This window comes from Muscardinus avellanarius (genome assembly GCF_963383645.1).
Source record: "Muscardinus avellanarius genome assembly, chromosome: 18".
Classification (NCBI taxonomy): domain Eukaryota; kingdom Metazoa; phylum Chordata; class Mammalia; order Rodentia; family Gliridae; genus Muscardinus; species Muscardinus avellanarius.
In genome coordinates, this window is record NC_137804.1 from 9,434,068 (window position 1) to 9,455,124 (window position 21,057).

At 46.6% G+C, this 21,057-nt stretch overlaps 1 protein-coding gene across 2 annotated transcripts in view; it reads left to right on the plus strand.

Moving 5' to 3' along the window:
- OSBPL10 (oxysterol binding protein like 10) overlaps window positions 1–21,057 on the plus strand; it is a gene marked incomplete at both ends in the record, with an annotated part of 220,022 nt that overhangs the window by 135,833 nt on the left and 63,132 nt on the right. The window lies entirely within an intron of this gene.

Sequence of the window (21,057 nt, forward strand, 5' to 3'; positions counted from 1 at the left end):
TATTTTGAAACAGGGTCTCACTGAGTTGCAAAAGGCCTCACTAAGTAGCTGAGGCTGGCCATGAACCTCGATCCTCCTGTCTCAGCCTCCCAAATGCTGGGATTACAAGCGTGCGCCACCGCGCCCAGTTTTGAATGAGATGGAGAATTTGAATGTTTTGTTTCTGCTCAGAAACCATTTGCAAGAATGTGGCCACCTGGAGCCGGCCCTGAGTACAAGTGGGAATGACTTCTCTGTCTAGGCAGACAAATGCCGCCCTGCTCCTCTGTGATATTTGTACTCCAGAGAAGCTTCTCTAGAGCAGCTTGGGAAGTGTTTCTCATGCCTTCAACCCAACCCACCATCAGGAAAAAAAAAAAAAAAAAAAAAAAAGGTCTAAGCTCTTCCCAGAAGCCAGGTTTGATAAAGATCAAAACTCCATAGCAAGGGGAGGCAGCCTGCCGCCTAAGACGTGCCCGGCTCCCTTCCTCCTCTGTCTGCTCCTTTTCAGACACAGCTTCATCATGTGAGAGAGGCCACCGCCAGACGTTTGGCTTCTGAAGGTCAGACCTCGGGGGCCTGGGCCTGCTGCAGAGGCCTCTGAATCATCCTCCTCAAAGCCTCCAAAGTGACCCAAGGTGGTTTTGCACCTGGGAGACAGGTGGGTGAGGCACCAGAGTCTCCAGAACAGATGGGGTGCGTAGGCAGGGATTCACATCGGCTCTCAGCGTGGGGCCAAGGTGAACCCTACGTCTGTTCCATCTTCCTCTGGGCCCCTGGCGTTATCACAGCTGTTTGTCTCCGGAGGGAACTTTGGAGATGTGGGAAGCACAACAACCCGTGTAGCTCTGTACAAGACAGTTTAGTTCTGCCTGAAGAGAGCGTGCCCCCATCCTGAACCCCTAGAAAGTTGCTAACCCCTAGAAAGTTGCCTGGCATTCAGGATCCAGGGAGCAGCAAGAGAACCCCAGATGGCCGAATCCTACCCCACCCTTCTCCTCCGCTGGAGACAGCCCAGCTATGGAGATTTCAGGAGTCTTATCTTTATCTATATAAAGAGACATTATTATTATTATTATTATTATTATTATTATTATAAAGAGGATCAAAGCCAGAGGCATTCTACCTCTAAGCAAAACCCCTAGCCCTGTTTTATTTTTTGTTTTGAGACAGGGTCTCACCAGGTTTCTGAGATTCTAGCCAAATTACTGAGGCTGGCTGCAATCTTCCTGTCTCAGCCTCCCAAGTAGTGGGATTCTGGGAATGCGCCATCACATCGAGCAAAAAAAAAATACCACTTAAAAGGTTAACTTTTATTTATTTATTTATTGTTGCAGGGAACATAAAAGATTATTTTGATGCTCAACTAAAAATCTAAGGAAATTAATAAAGCCTGAAACACAATTCTTATTTCAGGCTCACTTCAGAGAAACCTCTTAGAGAAAGCCAAAGGGCATGAAAAACTGAACGGTTCTGATAACATTTTTTTTTTATTATAGGCTCATATAATTTCTTTCTCTCCTTAACTGTTATCAGTAGAATTTTTTTCCTTCTCAAAATAAAATTTAAATGTGTACCATAAGTTTTTATAGCATATTGAATTTCATGGTGCGGTTATGAATTTTAACATAACCTCCAAATAAGGCTCATTAAATGTCTCTGACTGTAGCCTTGGGTGGTTTTACGGTGTTTGTTTATTCCTGTAAGCACCGTGTTTCGCCTACTCGTTTGCTTTCAGTGAGAGAAGACGGTTGGAAGGTTGGGAGAAGAAGCCCTCCTCAGGTAGAAGGTTTGGCAGTGCTTGGCAATTATGGGCTAACGTTTTTGGGAGCGCACCCAGGAGGGCCCGGGACACCTGCCATGTTGAGAGCTCAGCATCCCGGTGGCTGGCGGGCACCGGCAGTGGTCCACCAGCTTGCTCAGACTCCTCATCAGTCCTTTGTCTCTGTCTCCCAGAGACAGGTTGTAGCTGTGTTTGGGTGTGAGCAGAGGGCAGTGGCAGAACAGTCAACCCCGTTGAATGAAGGCAGGGGTTCCCAGAAAGATGTCTGAGGTCACACAGAATTTTTGGCATTGCTAAGACTCGAGCCAGTTGATCTCGCTGGTACATGTTGGAAATGGTAAAAAGTGAAAGTGCCTTACATCACTGTTCTCAGAGAACTGTGTATGTGTGTGTGTGTATGTGTGCGTGTGTGCGTGTGTGCGTGTGTGCACATGTGTGTGTTTAAGTTACTCCTTTGATGTGGAAAAAGAGCTGTGACCTTTGGCAGGGTTCACAGACATGGTAGATGGATAAATGGAAATGTCCTCGCGGATCACAGGCTCAACTTCATTTTGTATTCTGGGCTCTGTGGATCCAGGAGGTTAAACGGCTCAGCAGAGATCGCAGTGTTCAGCTCTTGACCTACAGTCACTGGTTTTTTTTTTTTTTTTTGGTGGTACTGGGGTACCTCCGGGTTACACTCCCAGACCTATTTTATATTTTGTTTGGAAACAGGGTCTCACTAAGTTGCTGAGAGCCTCACTAAGTAGCATGGCTGGCTTTGAACCTGTATGATCCTCCTGTCTCAGCCTCCCAAGCTCGGGATTACAGGTGTGCGCCACCATGCCCAGCAACAGTCACTGTTTTGCTGTCCCTGCTTGGAAGATGATTCTGGGAGTGAGTGTCTTTGAATAAAGGGGAGAATATCATCTCAGTGCTAAGGATTCTCTGAGGCTCTTAACTTTTTGTTCTTTGGGTTGTTGTTGGTTGGTTGGTGGTGCCCGCGCTCTGCCACTGAGCTACAGCCCCAGCTCTTGACTTTCTTTTTCAACGCTCAACTTGACATCCCTTCTGGCACTGAAGGTGTTTGCAAAGTTTCTCAACCTCCCTAGAAGGAGATTATATGATTAAAGAAGAAAATGCTTCAAGGGAAAGGAGAAAAGGACTGCTCATGGCTTGAAGAGATGGTGATGGGGGTTGGCACTTTCTGTGCTGGGAGACAGGAAAGGCTTCTGTTGGTGTTCCTGTCCCAGGGGCGGGGATGTTGGCTATGAGATGCCACTTACAGCAGCAGGTTACAAGCCCAGGGCATGTGACGATGATTGAGACATCTGTGATTGGCATCTAGTGAGAAGAGGTACTAAGTATCACTGAACATGGTATACACGCTGCATAGCATCCCACAATGACAAGTTGTCTGACCCCAAATGTCAACAGAGTTGAGGTCGAGAAACCCTAACTTACAGTGGAAAGGAACAGAATACATGTCTATCTGAACTTTATGTTTTTTTTCTTTTGTGTGTGTGTGTGTGTGTGTGTGGGTACTGGGGATTAAACCCCGAGGGATTCTACCTTTGAGCTACACTCTATCACCCCTATGTTCTTTTCTTTTTATTGTGAAATAGGGTTTCATTACATTGTAGAGGGCCTCAATAAGTTCCTGAGGCTGTCCTCAAACCTGCAATCCTCCTGTTTCAGCTTCCTAACTACTGGGATTACAAGTGTGTGCCATCATGCCCCACTTGAACTTTATGGTTTTTTTTTTTCTTTACTACAATGTTCTTTCCTTTATTGGATCTCCTGAGTATAATATTTTAAAAATTTTCTTGCAGTAGTGGCAATTGAACCCCGGGGCATTCTACCTCCTGGGTAAACCCCTATTTTATTTTTAGTCTGAAGTAGGGTCTCACTGAGTTGCTGGGGCTGGCCTAGAATCTGAAATCCATCTGTCTCAACCTCCCAAGTACTGAGATGACAGGCCTGGCTCTCTGAGTGTGAATTTAATTACAGTTGCTTCTTCGCTGAGATACCTGGAGAGTCTCCAAAATTCCATGTTACTGTGTGAAGCAGAGCTGCTTTTTGCAAAGACCGTAAGTGAAGACAGTCATATATGTGAGCTCCTCTTTTTTTTTTTTTTTTTTTTTTTGGTGGTACTGGGGTTCCTGGAAGCCCATCTACCTCCGGGCTACACTCCCAGACCTATTTTTTTATATTTTGAAACAGGGTCTCATAAGCTAGCACGGCTGGCTTCGAACCTGCGCGATCCTCCTGTCTCCGCCTCCCAAGCGCGGGGATTACAAGCGTGCGCCACCACGCCTGCCCCTCATGTGAGCTCCTCTTGAAGGTACTTGGGAGGCTAAGACAGGAGGATTGCAGATTTGAAGACAGCCTCAGCAAGTAGTGAGACTCTTATCAACCTAGTGAGACCCTGTTTCAAAAAATAAAATCAGAGCTGGGCGTGGTGGCGCACACTTGTAATCCCAGTTCTTGGGAGGCTGAGATAGGAGGATCACAGGTTCACAGCCAGCCTCAGCAACTTAGTGAGCCCCTCCACAACTAATGAGACCCTGTTTCAAAATAAAGAATAGGGTTGGGGGTGTAGCTCGGAAGTAGAATGACCCTGGGTTCAAGCCCCAGTTCCGAAAAAATAAAATAAAATAAAATTAGAATAGGGCTGGGAGTATAGCTTGTAGGTAGAATGCCCCGGGGTTCAATCCCTGGCATCACACACACACACACACACACACACACACACACACACACACACACAGAGCTGGATGTGTATCCGGGACTTAGTTTGGGTTTTGCAGCACCATTGGTGCGTGCGCGCCCCTCCGTTTTAAATCTCCATATCCTTGAAGCCTCGCAGCCTGTTAACTAAGCAGCTCCACTACCAGACACTTTTGCTGATTAAATTATGTCTCATTTTAGAAGTTTTTGGGGAAAAAAAAAGTGCTCCAGATATTTTGATTCTCTCTCTGCATAAAATTATGTCACAATGGCGCCTGATTGCGGGACTGCACCCTCAGCGGGGCTGGTGGGGGCGGCCGAGGCTGGCTGCTTCGGCTGCTCAGCTATTTCAGGCAGGGAGAAGATGACAGACGCCTTCCTGTCCCGGCTGGGTGTCCACAGGAGGCGTAGGTGCCAAACGGAGAAGGAGCCAGTATGTGAGGAGACAGGTGTGTGGGTCACAGCGGAGCTGAGAACTGGGCTCAGGGGATAGATATTACCTTTGAGGCCACACGAGATGGAAACCTATTAGGGTCTAGCTCCCGGGAATCCTGAATCGTGTTGAGTCCTGGGGACTTTCTGGGGCATTCATTGTGTGTGGAGAGCTCTCAGACAGACAGGCAGACAGAGTTTAACACAGATAGACAGACAGACAGACAGACAGACAGACAGACACACACACACACACACACACACACACACACGCCAAACAGAGGCGCTGCTGTGGTCTTTCACTTTGGGGTCACCGTGAGCCTTTGAGGGTGTCACCTGTGGGCCCAGGGGAGAGGCACTAGCCTGGACATTTTGTAGAACTCAGGGAGTCGCCGGGCTGTGGTTTGATGACATACGCATGTTACGACGTAAGTACACCGAACTGCCTCTGGGATGTGAGACTGAATTTATCCTGTCACGAGTGCTTATAAAAAAACGATGCCGTGCCATTAGAAAATGTCAGTACCTTAGGGTAAGTGCATCTGTATTTTCATTTCGTGTTAATCCTTCCTTTATAACTCTGTCCCCAGACTCCCCACCGCTCTCCCCGCACGCTGACTGCTGTGGCTGGTTGGCTTTGATGAGATGGGAGTCTTTAGCCGGGGCGTGCGCCCTCGCGTTCATTCTTCCTCTAGAAGCCACCGTGCGCACATTCCCAGTCTCTGAGGTTCGGAAAGACGTATGACAGTTTTCAGATGACGAGATTCTTCATTGAGCATGAGAGCCAAATTTTTAGAAGCGCTGGCTCTACTGGCATTAACAATGACACTTCTCTCTGAAGACAGACATGTTTTGTTTTGCAAAAAGGCCACATAGGTATTCTTTTTTTTTTAATCCCCTGTGATGATTATTTTCATGATGCAAACGGCTCAGGAGGGAGCCCTCTCCATCGTTCTCTTCCTTGGCATATGGAGGTTGTTTTTAAGGTCCTGGATGTCCAGATGCTCATCCCCACCAGCCAGAGAATCCTCTACCCCATGGTTGGCGGCTCACCTAAACCGAGTTTCAGCCAGCGTCTGTGACTTCTGCCATTCAGCCTTCCGAGACGCAGGCAGCAGATCCTCCACATCAGCCCCGCTGTCCGATTTAGGTGACATGGACCTCTTCTCCAGGAAAGACCGCCGTACAGGCTGTATCCCAAGGGGTGTCCATCCAAGGGTCACCAGGCAGCTTCCAAATTGCCCAACTCAGGCTCTGGGGTGAGATCTCAGAATGGTGTCAGTCCCAGGCACAGTCCCGGCTCTGCACGCCCCGCAGAAGTTGGCGACACGAGAAGGCACAGGACCCATCTGGTGGCCTCTTAATCTTTTGCCCTCTGTCCCCCGTCAGAGTGAAGCAGACGGCGGAGCCTCACATCTGTGGTAGAGAAGCCTGTGAATTTTATGTATGTGATGGGCAGATCTGCTCTTAACGATTCCGAGGCTAATCGGGGACACATTCCTTGCTGAGCACAGACTCGGGTTCACAAGCACCGCCGCACACAAGGCTTTGAAAGGCTTTTGCCAGATGGCCGGGAGAAGAGTCCTCCTGATTCACACCCTTGGCCGACAGCTCCTGTAGCTTGGCCAGCACCGAGTAAAATCACACTTAAACGTTTCACCAACTTGCTCGGCAGACAGAAGCATCCAAACTGTGCACCTAGCACAGTGCACACCTGTAACTGTGAGATGTGACACACGCCACGTGCTTATCTATTACTCATGATTTTTTTTTTTTTTTTTGCAGTACTGGGAATGGAACCCAGGGCATTCTACCTCCGAGCTACACTCCCAGCCCTATTTTTTTAATTCCTTATTTTGAAACAGGGTCCCACTGAGTTGCCAAGGGCCTCACTAAGTAGCCGAGGCTGTCCGCGTACCGCAAACCTCCTGTCTCAGCCTCCCGAATGCTGGGATCACAAGAGGGCGCCACCGCGCCTGGCTTCGTGACTGTTTCACTTCCAGTTTTATCTTACCAGTATCCACTTAGTTAAATCAAGGAGCGTCCATATGGGGGATGAAAGGAAAGCGGCCTCTTGATGTTTGATGAGGGGTCCCACCCTAACGCCTCCCTTCCTACTCTGGTCTGGAGTGTGTCGGCCTTGATGCTTCATTGGGTCTTATGATGCTCCTGCGTCACGAGCTGGCCTCAGTTTCCCACAGTGGGGTGCGTGTTTGGCCCCCCTGACGTTTCTCCACCATGGTCTTCTCCTTTGGCACAGCCTTTAAAGGTGGTACCCCTCCTCTGAGATGCCCCTGGCCCTCAACGGGCCACAACACTTCTCCCATAGTCCTATGCAAGGGGACTTTTCCTTTATGCCCTGTGGGCTATAGGGAGACTCTGCAATATAGACTTCCAAGCTTTCTTCTGGAGGAATACAGATGCTCAGGAGTTCCCAGACCCAGTCCGGCTTCCAGCAAAGCCTGGGGAGATTGCTGACCCCTCCTGGTGGCCTTAAAGCTTGAATGGTGATCGCTGGTGGGGTCCACAACCTCTGCCCGCCCAGGATGCCGGCCAGTGAATCCCTGAGGGATTCTCCAGGCTGCACAGTTTATAGGACCTGGGAGCCCATCACTGGACAGCCAAGCACATCTATCTGGGTATTTCATGAAATGTTTGTATGGGGGGAAAACGTGGAAGAAAACACACCAAATATTGGTGGTTCTCTCTGGATTAACGGGATCATAGATGACCTTTATTGTCTTCTCTGTGCTTTCTTATATTTTCAAGTTTTCTACAATACTTATAATGTTTTAATAATTCTATAAAAGCTTTTTTTTTTAACTGAAGGTCGAACCCAGAGGCAATATGCCTCCAAGCTACACTTTTAGCCCTATTTAATTTTTCATTTTGAGACAAAATCTCGCCGAGTTGCTAAGCCTGGCCTCCAACTGTGATCCTCTCGTCTCAGCCTCCCAGGTACTGGGAATACAGGCAGATGCTACCATGCCTGGCTTTATAAAAAGCCATTTAAATGGGAAGGTTTTTCCCCCCCTCTTTTTCTTTTCTTAAACGTTAGGGGAAATGGACAGGATCTGATTAAATGAACTTGCTTTTTTAGAATATTGATGGTATTTAGACTTTCAAGGTTTTTTTTTTTTTTTCCTTCCAACTCCCGTATCCCATCTACCTCAAATTTACAAAACAGGAAATTTAAGAATTTACTATACTTGTTACCAGCAACTGGAGCCGAGAAAGAACTAAGTTGAATTAAGAAGTAAAGTTTCCTTCAGTTTTTTGAAATTTCATTGATACTTTTTTTTTTTTTTTTTTTTTTTTTAATGGTGCTGGGGATTGAACTCAGGGGCATTCTGCCTTGGAGCTACACCCCCAGCCTGATTTTTTTTTTTATTCTTTATTTTGAAAGAGGGTGTCACTAAATTGCAATTGCAAATGGCCTCATGAAGCTGCTGAGGCTGGCCTTGAACCTGCAATCCTCCTGTCTCAGCCTGCCAAGCCTGGCTTCTTTGGTACTTGCTTTGACGTGTATAAAGTTAAAAGTTAATCTTCTACAGAATAATATTGTGATAAGTGATCTTTTTGTAAGATAAAACTTGGTACAGTAACTTCTTTTAATATTCCTGTGCCTGTCGATAGATCCAGAAAAATAATTTCTGTAACGTTTGTCAGGGTTGCTAACATCTTTGAAGTCTAGACACAGGCTGATCTTTAGACAACTTAATGTTTATTTCAAAGTTGTCTTTTTTGAGAGAGGAAAAAAAATGCAATATGTAATGTGAAAGAAAAGTAAAAGAGAAAACCCGCCTATATTAAAGGCTCTTGAGCATTTGGCCATTTTTGTCAATTTGCATAAATGTTCAGACATTTATTACACTTGTGGGCAGATGGCTTGTGGCTCTTTCCACTTAATATATGTTTCTATTTATATTCTGTTTATGCATTTTAAGGTAAATCATCTTCTACTTATATACATATTATAGAAATGCCAAATTCTTTATAATTTACTTAAATATTCTTCGTGTTGGGTATTCAAGCTGTTTGCCATTGAAAAATCTTCATTGTTGGAAACCGTTCTAAAACTGCGTGTAGATGGCAAGCATGCGGGCCTCAAGTTTCTAAGCAAAAGACAATGAGGGGTATGCAGTCTGTGGGTGGGTTTGGGGATGAGAGATCTGAACCTGTCATTGATGGTCAAAAAGGTTGATGTTGTTGAACCGGCCAGCTCACCTTTCCCAAAGGATGTATGGTAGGAATATATTATTATATCTTTCAAGTCCATCCTATGTCTAAGGGGACCAGACTTAAGATGGTCAAAGCAATCTACAAATAGCCCCGAGTCTAATTTTAACCTCATCATAACTTTTTATGATTTTAAAATATTAGTGATGAATTGATTTCCCTATAATATTTGTGTGTATCTTTATATATAAGCAGTAAGTTTTTCAAAAGGCAAAAAGAACATGGGAAGGCTAGAGGCTGAGATGGGAGGATGGCATGTTTGAGGCCAGCTGCAGCAATTTAGCCAGGCCCTCAGCAACTTACTGAGACAACAAAGACACAAGGCTAAGAAATGAAACTTAAAAAAAAAAAACAAAAAAAAACAGAGAAGATGGGCGCAGTGGTGCCCTTCTGAAACCCCTGTACTTGGGAGGCCGAGACAGGAGGATCGCAGGTTCCACGCCAGCCTCAGCAACTTAGCAAGACATTGTTTAAAAAATAGATAGAGCTGGGCGTGGTGGTACACATTTGTAATCGCCACGTTTGGGAGGCTGAGACAGGAGGATCACACAGGTTCAAAGCCAGTCTCAGCTACTTAGTGAGGCTCTCAGCAACTTAGTGAGACCCTATTTCCAAATAAAATATAAAATAGATATGGGTGTCTAGCCCAGAGGTAGAAAGCCCCTGGGTTCTATCCCCAGTACCACCAAAAAAAAAAAAAAAAAAAAAAAAAAAAAAAAAAAAATAGGGCTGGGGGTGTAGCTCAAAGATAGAATGTCCTTGGGTCCAATCCCCATATAAGGAAGAAAATGGAGGAGGAGGAGGAGGGGAGGAGGAGGAAGGAGAGGAGGAGGACAAAGAAATCATACAAAAAAATATGTTTTCCCTTGTGCTGTGGTTTGAATGCATAATTAAAAACAAAAGTCGGAACTTAAATTTCCGGTGCAGTGGCACTGAGAGGTGAGGACGTTAGCAGGTGCTTAGTGGCTTTGGGAAGAGCCGGAAGGAACAGGCTTACCCTTTTGCCATCTCATCCTTTCTACCCTGTGTGCCTCCTCTTTCTCCTTCCCCAGCCATGTGAGGACACAGCAGGAAGGTGCCGGGTGACAAAGGGTCCTTCACCTGACACCAATTCTTTCTGAACGTTGCCATCCTAGTGGGTAGAATGGTACCTTGTTCTAGTATTGTTTTTGGCACTGAGCATTGAACCCAAGGGCATTCTACCTCTGAGCCACACCCCCAGCCCTATTTTATTTGGAAACAGTCTTGCTAAGTTGCTGAGTGCCTCTCTGAGTTGCTGAGACCGACTTCAAACCTGTGATCCTCTTGTCTCAACCTCCCAAGTACTGGGATTACAGGCGTGCGCCCCCACGCCTGGCTGGACCTCTTCCTTCTTCTCACTCGCCCTGACTTGGTGAAGTCCCTCTGGCCGGCCACCTCCACCTCAGGATCTAAGTGCTTCAGATTATCTCTTGCCCAAACACACTTCCTCTGGCCCTATCTGGTTTCTTCCGCCCTGGAGACAGCCACTCAGTAGTTCTTCCCCCTAATAGAAAGAGAACTCAAATACATACTTGCTAAGCCGGGTGTGGTGGCGCAGGCTTGTAGTCTAAGTACTTGGGAGGCTGAGATGGGAGAATCATGGGTTTGAGGACAGCCTCAGCTACTTAGTGAGACCTTGTTTCAAAAGAAAGAATAAAATCTCTGAGCTGGGAGTGCAGCTCAGAGATAGAATGCCTCTGTAGTCCATCCCCAGTACCACACATACACACAAATACACACTTGCTTGTTTACGTGGGGTCTTTCGTCAGCCCCTAGGGACAGGGATCTCTGGTCACAACTCTACTCTTGTGCCTAGGAGCTTGCTCAGTTTAAGCCTGCTAAGGCGGAAGAGATTTTCCCAGTTTTTTCCCCAGAAACTTTAAATAGCCTTAATTAAAATAATAAAAAGGTGGGGTGCATCCGTAAACTGTGAAGCAAACCGGCGCCACTTAAAGGAAGCAGAGCTGAATCGTAGGTGACTGTCACTTGGCAGCTGTGGATGCCATTGAGACTTTCCTGCTGTGAAGAGGCTGCCCAGAGAGTGATTTACTTAAAAAAAAAAAAAAAAAAAAAAAAGGAGGGGCGTTTGGGGAGCTTTGGTCTACATCAAAATCAATACCTTTAAACCTTCAGGGGCATGTGTTGGAGTATATTTTCTGAACTTGAAGAACTGCAGTGGTGAAGATGGTTCCAATTTGCTATTCAACACAGAGCTTAAACGTAATGGAGCCAAGTTCAGCTGCCTGTTTTGAAGTGGAGAGAGTGGTGTCTTCTTTCTCCCCATAATCAGAGAAGCCTGTAATTATGTGAAAAGAAAAGGGCCCTGATGGTTTTCTATAGCCACACGCACATGTGCACGCAGGCATGGCTTTAGATGTTTTCTTTCTGAGATTTATTTTGCATTAGTTTGGGAGCACTAGGCTTCCAAGATATTCAAATAATCGGAAACCGTAGAGTTGGTGTTTGTTATTCACAGACTCGGTTTTGGCAGATTTGTCTATTACTGTAGTAGTCAGCAGTCTCACTACTATAATCTAAAGATCTGGCCGCGTTACTTAGAGGAAGGAAGGTTTATTTGCACATGGTTTTGGGTTCAGTCCAGGGGAGGCCGGGAACCACAAATCTCTGGGCATGGCGGCCGCAGGAGTGGAGAGACGGAGTGTGCAGGGCTCTGCTCTCACATCATGGAGGCCTGAAGCAAGAGAGAGAATGGGAGGGGAGGAACCATGTATAATCCCCAAGGTTGCAGTTCCAGGGACCCTCCTTCCCAGTCTCACCCTACCAGCCCACACCACCACCCAGATGAATTCATTACAGTGGATATCCCCTGCTAAGATTACAACCAAGCCCTGTGTTAAAGTTAGACATAAAATGTCCCCTAAAGAATGCATTTGTTAATATGCAGGGTTGATAGAGTGGAGTCATGAGGGCTGTAATCCCAGCAGTGGGTAGTGTGGCTGGAGGGGATGGATCCTCTGGGGTGCGGCCTTGGGGATATAGATCGTTTGTCTTTCCCCTGTTCTTTCTCTTGTTCCGGCCTCCACGATGTGAGGAGCGCAGCCCACGTGCACTCTCTCTTTCCTCCCCTCCTGCCGCCATGCTCTGAGATCTGCGGTACCCGGCCTCACGTGGACTGAACCCCAAACTGTAAGAAAATAAGTCTTCCTTTCTCTTAAGTTACATGGTCAGGTCTTCAGATAATGGCGGTGAGCATGCTGACCGGAACGCCCCATTTTCAATGCTGCCCCCCATTTCCATGAGTGCTGGGGGACACTCCCAGTCCAAACCACCACAACTACCTGTCATTTATTCATGATCCTGGGGATCACTACCCTTGTTGTATTCATGTTCTATTGTAGCCATGCTCAGAGAGGGAAAAGTTGGATTTATTCAATCTCCCATTCCCAGGGAGACAGAACAAGGCCACACATACCCTGCCATTCCAGTCTCATCCTTTAACCAAGCATCTTTTTATCAGTCTTGTTTGATGTATGTTTTCGTGTATATATGTATTATGTTGGTGTTTTTGCAGTCCTTTTTGTTTTGTTTTGTTTGTTTCTGGTGGCGGTTACTAAGGTTGAACTCAGAGGCATTTTACCTCTGAACTGTGCTCCTAGCCCTTTTTATTTTTATTTTAAACCAGGATCTTGCTAAATTGTTGAGGGTCTTGCTAAGTGGCTGAGGCTGGCCTCGAACCTGGGATCCTTCTGCCTCAGCCTCTCATGTATTGGGATTACAGGTATGTGCCACCACTCCTTCCTGGATGATTTTGCAGTCTTACATGGCCACCGAGTGTATGGCTGAAGTGCAGGAGTCTGTGTTCCTAAGTACAAGCAGGCTGTGGTGTGTCTGTCAGAGAAAAATGCTTGCATTAGATGGACTGTGTTCAGGCCTGAGTTGTGAGCTGTGAGCTCAATATTGATGAGTCAAGGGATGGTATATCCAAAAGGAGGAGGATTACAAATGTGCGCCACAACCCCCGGCAAGTGGAGATAAAATTTAAAAACATAGTTGAGCCTCATTATTCATTTCATTATTCAGATATTTGCATATTTTCCCACTGGCTAAAACTGATAAGAGCTCTTGTGGTCATTTGCAAAGACAAGGGGATGAATTGGCAGACGCAGGGGGTTCCCTGCCAAGGCCAGGAGGCACTGCGCTGCCTTCTTGTTTCAGCCTCATCCTGAGTCGCCCCGAGGATGGTGATGCAGAGACCGGCGTAGAGTTCAGGGGTGCAGGAGGGGCTGGTGCTGGGACCCATTGGGCAGGGATTTGAACCCCGGCTCTGTTGTCTGCTAGTGAAGAGGCCTTTACAAGTTGCTTACCACTTTTTACTAATTTTTTTCTTTCACAAAATAAAATGGAGCTGGTGTGGTGGCACATGCTTGTAATCCCAGCAATTGGGAGGCTGAGACCTGAGGATCGCGGTTCGCGGACAGCCTCAGCTACTTAGTGAGGCTCTCCGCAACTCAGTGAGACCCTGTTTCAAAATAAAGAATAAAAATTAGGTAGGGGGGTGTAGCTCGGAGGTCAAACACCTCTGGGTTCCATCCCCAGACCTGCGAAAGAAGGAAAGAAAGAAAGTAAGAAAAGAGAGAAGGAAAGAAAGAAGAAAGAAGAAAGAAAATGGGAATATAACAAGACAAATTGTTTTTATTTTTATTTATTTATTCATTTTTTTGCGGGCCTGGGGATGGAACCCAGGGGCATTTTACCTCCGAGCTACATCCCCTGCCCCATTTTTTATTCTTTGTTTTTGAAACAGGGTCTCACTAAGTAGCTGAGGCTGTCCTTGAACCGCGATCCTCCTGTCTCAGCCTCCCAAATGCTGGAATTACAAGAGTGTACCACCACGGCTGGCTTGATTTTTTTTCTTCTGGAGTGTTCCATTTGATGTTTTTGGAACCCTGTTCCAAGGGGATAACTTAAAATCATGGATGTAAAGCCATAGATACAGGGTGACCGCGGCATCACACTTAGCTAAGTGTTCTATGCAGAGAAAGAATTTCTGAAAGGGCTGGTTTCCAGCACTAATTGAAATGGCCTTGCCCTACAGGGACCTTGGAGATGAGCCTGTAGAAAGCAAATGGCAGTTCTGTTGATGAAAACGTTGTGACCAGAGGCTTATGGAAAACGAACCTTCTATTTCCTCTAGGAATGATAGTTTAGTATTCTCTAATTTACAGAACATAACTACTATGAAAAATGAAAATGGACTGTAATTGAATTGGTAGAGTTATTCACTTATTTACTTAAAAACCCCACTTTTTGGCAAATGATGCTGCAAGGGCAGCGTGACATGTTTTGCGTCGAATAGCTTGCTCCTTAAATAAATAGGCCTTAATGGTATTTGACTAAATTAAATGACTCAGCGGGGAAATTCCCGATGCGAACCTGCGTCTCCTGGGGTGTTCATTACCGTGCTGGGAGTGCTTTTTATTACTGTTCTGAGCACTTTTAGGTGTCATCCCGTCTGGTGCTCACGCTGGTGGCCGCGGCAGTGGGCACTTGTAAAGCGCTTGGGTGTACAAGGAGCACTTCCCAGTGTTACACACTTGGTGATTCATTCCTTCTTCACAACCAACCCGAGGGAGTAGAGTTTATGAGTCCCATTCTACTGGAACAGAAACTGAGGCCAAGAAAGATTGAACCCAGGCCCAAAGGTTGTAGTGAGTTCTGTCCCCTGAGGCTGAGCTCTCAGACACTGGTCTCTACGGCTTCTTAGAGTTGAGATGGACAGGGGTTGGGCTCCTCCACTAATCAACAGATTTATTGGATAGGGACTTAAATACATTCCTCACCATTTATTTGTTTATCTGTTTAATTAATTAATTAATTAATTAATTATTTTGGTACTGGGGATTGGACTCAGGAGTGTTCTTCCTCTAAGCTATACCCCCAGCCCTATTTTGTGTTTGTGTGTGTGTGTGTGTGTGTGTGTGTGTGTGTGTGTGGTACTGGGGATGGAAACCAGGGGCTTTTCTTCTACCTCTGGGCTATACTCCCAGACCTATTTTATACTTTATTTGGAAACAGGGTCTCACTAAGTTGCTGAGCGCCTCACTAAGTAGCTGAGGCTGGCTTTGAACTTGTGTGATACACCTGTCTCAGACTCCCAAGTACTGGGATTACAAGCCTATGCCATCACACCCGGCTTGTTTTATATTTTGAAACAAGGTCGTTGCTTGGGGGGCAGGGGTGGGGGTTTTGCTAAGTTGTTGAGCCTAACCTCAAATTTGTGATCCTTCTATCTCAGCCTCCCAAATATGGGGATTACAGGCGGGTGACACTGTTTCTGGCTGTTTCCCACTATTTATTTTGATAGTATTAATTTCCCATGAAGCTGAGCTCAGAATGAGTGCTGTAAGCATTTTAGCTGGTCAGTTTGTGTACAATATAACATAGCAAGTATCGGGCAGTGAATTCCTGAGTCTCAAACCAGCTGCATCTGGAGGCCAACCTGGGCATGGTGGGCTGGCCCCTCAGGGTCAGTGGTTGAGAAGTGGGGCCTGTTTTGGTCCCCCACTCCCTGACCTTTTTAAGCCTTTGAGTCTGTTGTTGGGGGTTAATATTGGGTGTTACAGTAATAGTGGACTTGGAAAAACCCTTTCTCCTTTTTTCCAGAAGAAATAAAGAGTGTAGATATTTTTTCTTCTTCAATTTAAGTCAGAGGATTAGCCTCTCAGGACAGAAGTGGCCTCTTTCCTCGTCTGTACCATGCATTCCTTGCGTTTCTGGGCCTACAGATTTCATTCATATTTCTTTTATTCATCGATTGATCTATCATTGGCCACAATTCCCTTTGAGAACCCAAAGATGGCTGAAGAACCTTTCCTGGGAGGTAAACATTTCTAAGTACAGAAACTTGTCATTGGGTAGATTTTGTGGATATTCCCAGACTCCCTGGAAAGCTCATGGAGATAGCATCTTAAGGTCCATAGATTCCAAAACCTTTTTCCTTAAGAGTCCATGAGCTATTTTTGCCATTTAAAAACACCTGTTTTGGTTCAATATGGAATGTCCCCAGAAAAGCTCATGTATTAATGTTCAGAGTCGATGTAATTAAGCCATGAAGGTTTTAATCTCCTCACTGTAACGGACTTACTGGGCGGTAACCTAGGCAGGTGGGGCGTGTCTGGAGAGGGTGTATCCTGCAGGTGTGGCCTTGGGAGGCTGTGCGTGTGTCTTTGAAGCCCCTTGCTTGTTTGCCTGGCTTTCTGCTTCTGGTCTCCACGATGTGAGAGCAGAGCCCTGGCTCTCTCTTTCTCTCTCTGGTTCTGCCACTATCTCCTGAGCTCCACATATGTAGCCCAGCTGTACTGAAACTCCAAAATCTCTGCCCAAGAACTATGAGCAAATAAATTTTCCTTCTTCTAAGTTGTGTGGTCTTGGAGGATTGTCTTGGATTATAGCAGTGAGCATGTTGACCAAGACAAAGCCTTGCTAAAGTCAAGCACTTATCTATGTTGCTTTGCCCTTGGCTGGAATTAAGTGAGCATTTGCTGGGTATTTTGGCTTTCTTAAGTAGATGAATTACTGAAAGCAAAAAGTCTAGGCTGGGTGAAGTGGGGTGCCTTAATGGTACAAAGATTGGGGACCACTAGCCTGCACTTTGGCCTGTTAATCCAGACAGTCCTAAACGTATAATGCAGCAGTGTGACTTTCTAGCATTCTTTATTTTGTCCTCTCTGTTTCTTCTTTAAGATCTCTGAGGGCATGTGTCTCAAAGACCCTACTTTCCTCTCTACATAGGCGCCATTTTCTCTAGAGAAGACCTTCTTTGGCAAAGGTGTCCGTCCTCCGGCCAGCAGGGGGCAGCATCAGAGTGAGCAAACGTGGTCTTTGTTCTGTAGATGAACCAGGTTTTTTGGAGATGTAAGAGCCCCTGAGGGAATATATCTACTCAGTGTGAATGCTGAGGAAATGGCCCTTAAAATTAAGGCAGCTTTATTTAAAGCTAGCATATCATTTCAATTTCAAGCCGTATTTTTTTAAACAATTGTTTTAGCAGAAGAATCGTTGTTTTCAGCGGCATTGTGTTTTTGGTTTGGGATGCGTTGGCGTGGGGTTAGGGAGCGGGGCAGACAGTCAGTAGCCTCAGCGGGCGCCTGGTGAACATTTCTTCACACTGACCTTTTATTGCTACTAACTATAAGTGAAAATCAAGCCAATTTATCCCTGGAGTAAATTGTGTGTTTATATTGAAGTGCAGAGAGAATAATCGCCTGTGTTTATTTTGCAGTTGGGCAACGTGTGGATATGACACATTTTCTGAAAGTTTAGTGTAAAGGTGGTGAGTTAACGACGCACAGATGAGTCTACAGGGAGTCTACCAGAGTTTCTAAAGATTTTTCTGAACTGCAGAGGTGACGTGTTTTCCTTCTGTATGTGCCCAGAAGAGCCCTCAGGAGACGCCCCCCACTGTTGACAAAATACTACAGGCAGAGCGGTTCCGCCTAGGAGAACCACCCGAAGGTGGAGGCAGGTCCCGAGGCCAGAGGATACGGCCGTTCATCCCTGGAAGGGTCGATTGGCGCTGGCCGTGTGCCCAGGAAGCGGGACATGGCCTGCTCCGCAAACCTTGAGCCTTACAGAGCTCCCAGAAAAAGGGTCTTGGTAACATCTGACTTGAGGGGAGAGGAAGGCTTTGTGAAGGAACAGGAGGAAGAGGTTTCTAAGACAGTGATAACCTGAGAAAGTGAAGGGGGGGCAGTATTTTCACAAGCGCCCTTCAGCCGGGGTGCAGTGGCGCACGACGATAGTCTTAGTTCTTGAGAGACTGACACAGGAGGATTGCAGGCTTGAGGCCAGCCTCAGCAGTGTAGAGAGGCCCCCAGCAACTTAGTGAGACCCTGCTTCAAAGTAAAAATGCTTTAAGACTGGGCATGGTGATGTACCCTTGTAGTCCCAGGATGTGGGAGGCTGAGACAGGAGGATCGAAGGTTTGACACCAGCTTCAGCAATTTAGGAAGACACTGTTTCAAAATAAAAATATTTTTTAAAAAAGGGCTGGCAGTGTAACTTCGAGGTAGAGTACCTCTGGGTTCAATCCCCAGTAAATATATACATGTAAAATATTTATTATATAAAATATATAATTATATATATAAAATATAAATATATATTTATCTGGGCATGGTGGCACACACCTGTAATCCCAGTACTTGGGAGTCTGAGACAAGAGGATCACAGGTTTGAGGACAGCCTCACCAACTTAGTGAGGCTCTCAGCAACTTAATGAGACTTGTTTCAAAAATAATAAATAAGCCGGGTGTGGTGGTGCACGCTTGTAATCCCCACGCTTGGGTGGCTGAGAAAGGAGGATCGCACAGGTTCGAAGCCAGCCTCAGGTACTTAGTGAGGCTCTCAGCAACTTAGTGAGACCCTGTTTCCAAATAAAGTATAAAATGGGTCTGGGAGTATAGCCTGGAGGTAGAAAAAGCCCCTGGGTTCTATCCTCAGTACCACCCAAAATATTTTAAAAAATAAAATAAATAAATAAAATATGGCTTAGAGGTAGGATTCCCCTGGCTTCCATCCCCAGTTCCATCCAAAAGAAAAAAAAAAAAGAAAAGAAAAATGTAAACTTGGGTTGGGGGTGTAGCTCAGAGGTAGAACCCCCTAGATTCAGTTCCCAATAGTGTGCACACACACACACACACACACACACACACACACACACACACACACACACACACACACTGCTCCCAGTTCTTTCCTGTGCTTTCCAAGCCGTATTGCTGTGTCTGTGGTTTGGAGATGGTCAAAAGAAAAGGCCGATTTAGCCCCATGAAAAAGAGCTGCTCTGATCGCCGCGTGTGAGGCAGGCACAGGAGGCTCTTGAGAGGGAATTGCTTCGTGCTGGAGCAAAATCCAGAGCGCCTCGTGGTCATTTTAATTTCCAAAAGTTAATTGAAGTGCGAGGCCCGGGGATCTGCTCTGAACACGGCTCCGCTCTTGGGGGTGTCTTCTAGCCCTGCAGAGTCGTGAGAGCATGTGAGCCGAGAGGGGCTGCGGCTGTCCTGTCCACTCCGTCAGCCCAGTCCTGTCCATTCCATCACCTGCGGACGCCATGGGCCTCTCATTGTGAGATGCGAAGGGAAACGCGCCAAGACGTGTGCACGTACGTTTGTGGCTCTTTGGGTCTCACTGTGGTGTAGAATTACATCACACCAATAAGAAAAAAAAAAAGAAAAGATTATATACAAATGGAAGGGAAGGAAGGAAAGAAGGGAGGGAGGAGGAAGGTGGTGTGTTTGGGGCTCTGTTGCAGTGGTGTTATCCTAGGCGGTTGTGAGAAGTTAATATACTTTCAGGACCCCCGGATGGGAAGCTGAGTCGCCCTGGCGATTCATGTCACACCAGCACTAAGTGTAGGCCATGCCTCGATATTAAGCAACTTGCTTTTGGTAAAAGTCTTCACTGACGTTCCATTTGGCTTATACCTTGTGGTGAAGTGAATTTTCAAAGTGCCCGGCTCCTGCGGGTGGTGGCACGCGCTTGTAATCCCAGCATTCGGGAGGCTGAGACTGGAGGATCGTGCGGTTCACGGACAACCTCAGCTACTTAGTGAGGCCCTCCGTAATTTAGTGAGACCCTGTTTCAAAATAAAGAATAAAATAGGGCCGGGGTATAGCTCGGAGGTAGAATGCTCCTGGGTTCCATCCCTAGTACTGCCAAAAAATCTTCCAGAAATACCGAGCCCCAGAACACCAGACCTCCATCCAGTCCTTCCTTCCCCCTCCCCTCTCCCTTCATCCTTCCCCTCGCCCCTCCCTCTTCTCCTTTCTTCACACCATTCTTTTTACATGTCCCTCCTTCTCTCCACCTCCCGCCCCTGCATCTGTCCACTCTGGGAGCGTACATCAGGCCCGTCCTGTGAGCGGGTCCTTTGACATGTAGGAGTCCAGTGCCCTGCTCCTGGGCGGCCGGGCTCTGGCAGTGGACTGACTGTATGGGCAGGCTGTGGAGATGGATACCCATGGAACCAACGCATCCTAATGCATTAGGCTCCTTTTGTGAAATTGATTTTATCTTTTATGGTACTGGGGATTGAAACCAGAGGCATTCTCTCTCTGAGCTGTACCCCCAGCTCTATCTTATTTTTTATTTTGAAACAAACAGGGCCTCTTTAAGTTGCTGAGGCTGGCCTCGAACCTACAATTCTCCTGTCTTCCCTCATAAGTACTAGGGTTACAGGCATGCGCCGTCATGCATGGCTTTGTGTACTCAGTGTACATGAGCAGTGGTCATGAACCACAGCCCTTTTATTGTGTGTGTCTATGCGGTACTGGAAACGGCATCCAGGGCCATTCTACCTCCGGGTTACACCCCGGCCCTATTTTTTATTCTTTATTTTGGAACAGGTTCTCACTGAGTTGCAAAGGGCCTCGATAAGTAGCCGAGGCTGTCGGCGAACCGCGATCCTCCTGTCTCGGCCTCCCGAATGCTGGGATGACAAGCGTGCGCCAAGCCCGGCTTGCGCAGCCCTCTCTTGCCATGTGTGCGTACTTGGAGGAAGAGGAGAGGAGGGAGGCCCCAATCCAGTCCGTTTCTGTCGCTGGAAAGCAATTCCAGATGCTGCCATCTATCAAGGGCCGCCGACTCTTTTGCAAGCACGGCGTGTTATGTGTCACCGTTCTGCCTCGCATTTGAGCGTCTGGAGAATCACACTGTATGCAGTTTGTGTGTGGAATCCTGTTCTGTCTTCTGTAAACTAGCGACGTCCCTGTCATTACCCGGTGGGGATACAATAAATACTAATCACTGCTGGCTTATCCCTTAACACACCTTTCCCATTCAGATTAATGAAGCAGATTACTGATAAACGCTCCTGTCTCTCCAGAGGTTCTTTTGCCAAGGCTCCAATGCTCTGCAGGATTTGCCTGGAGGGG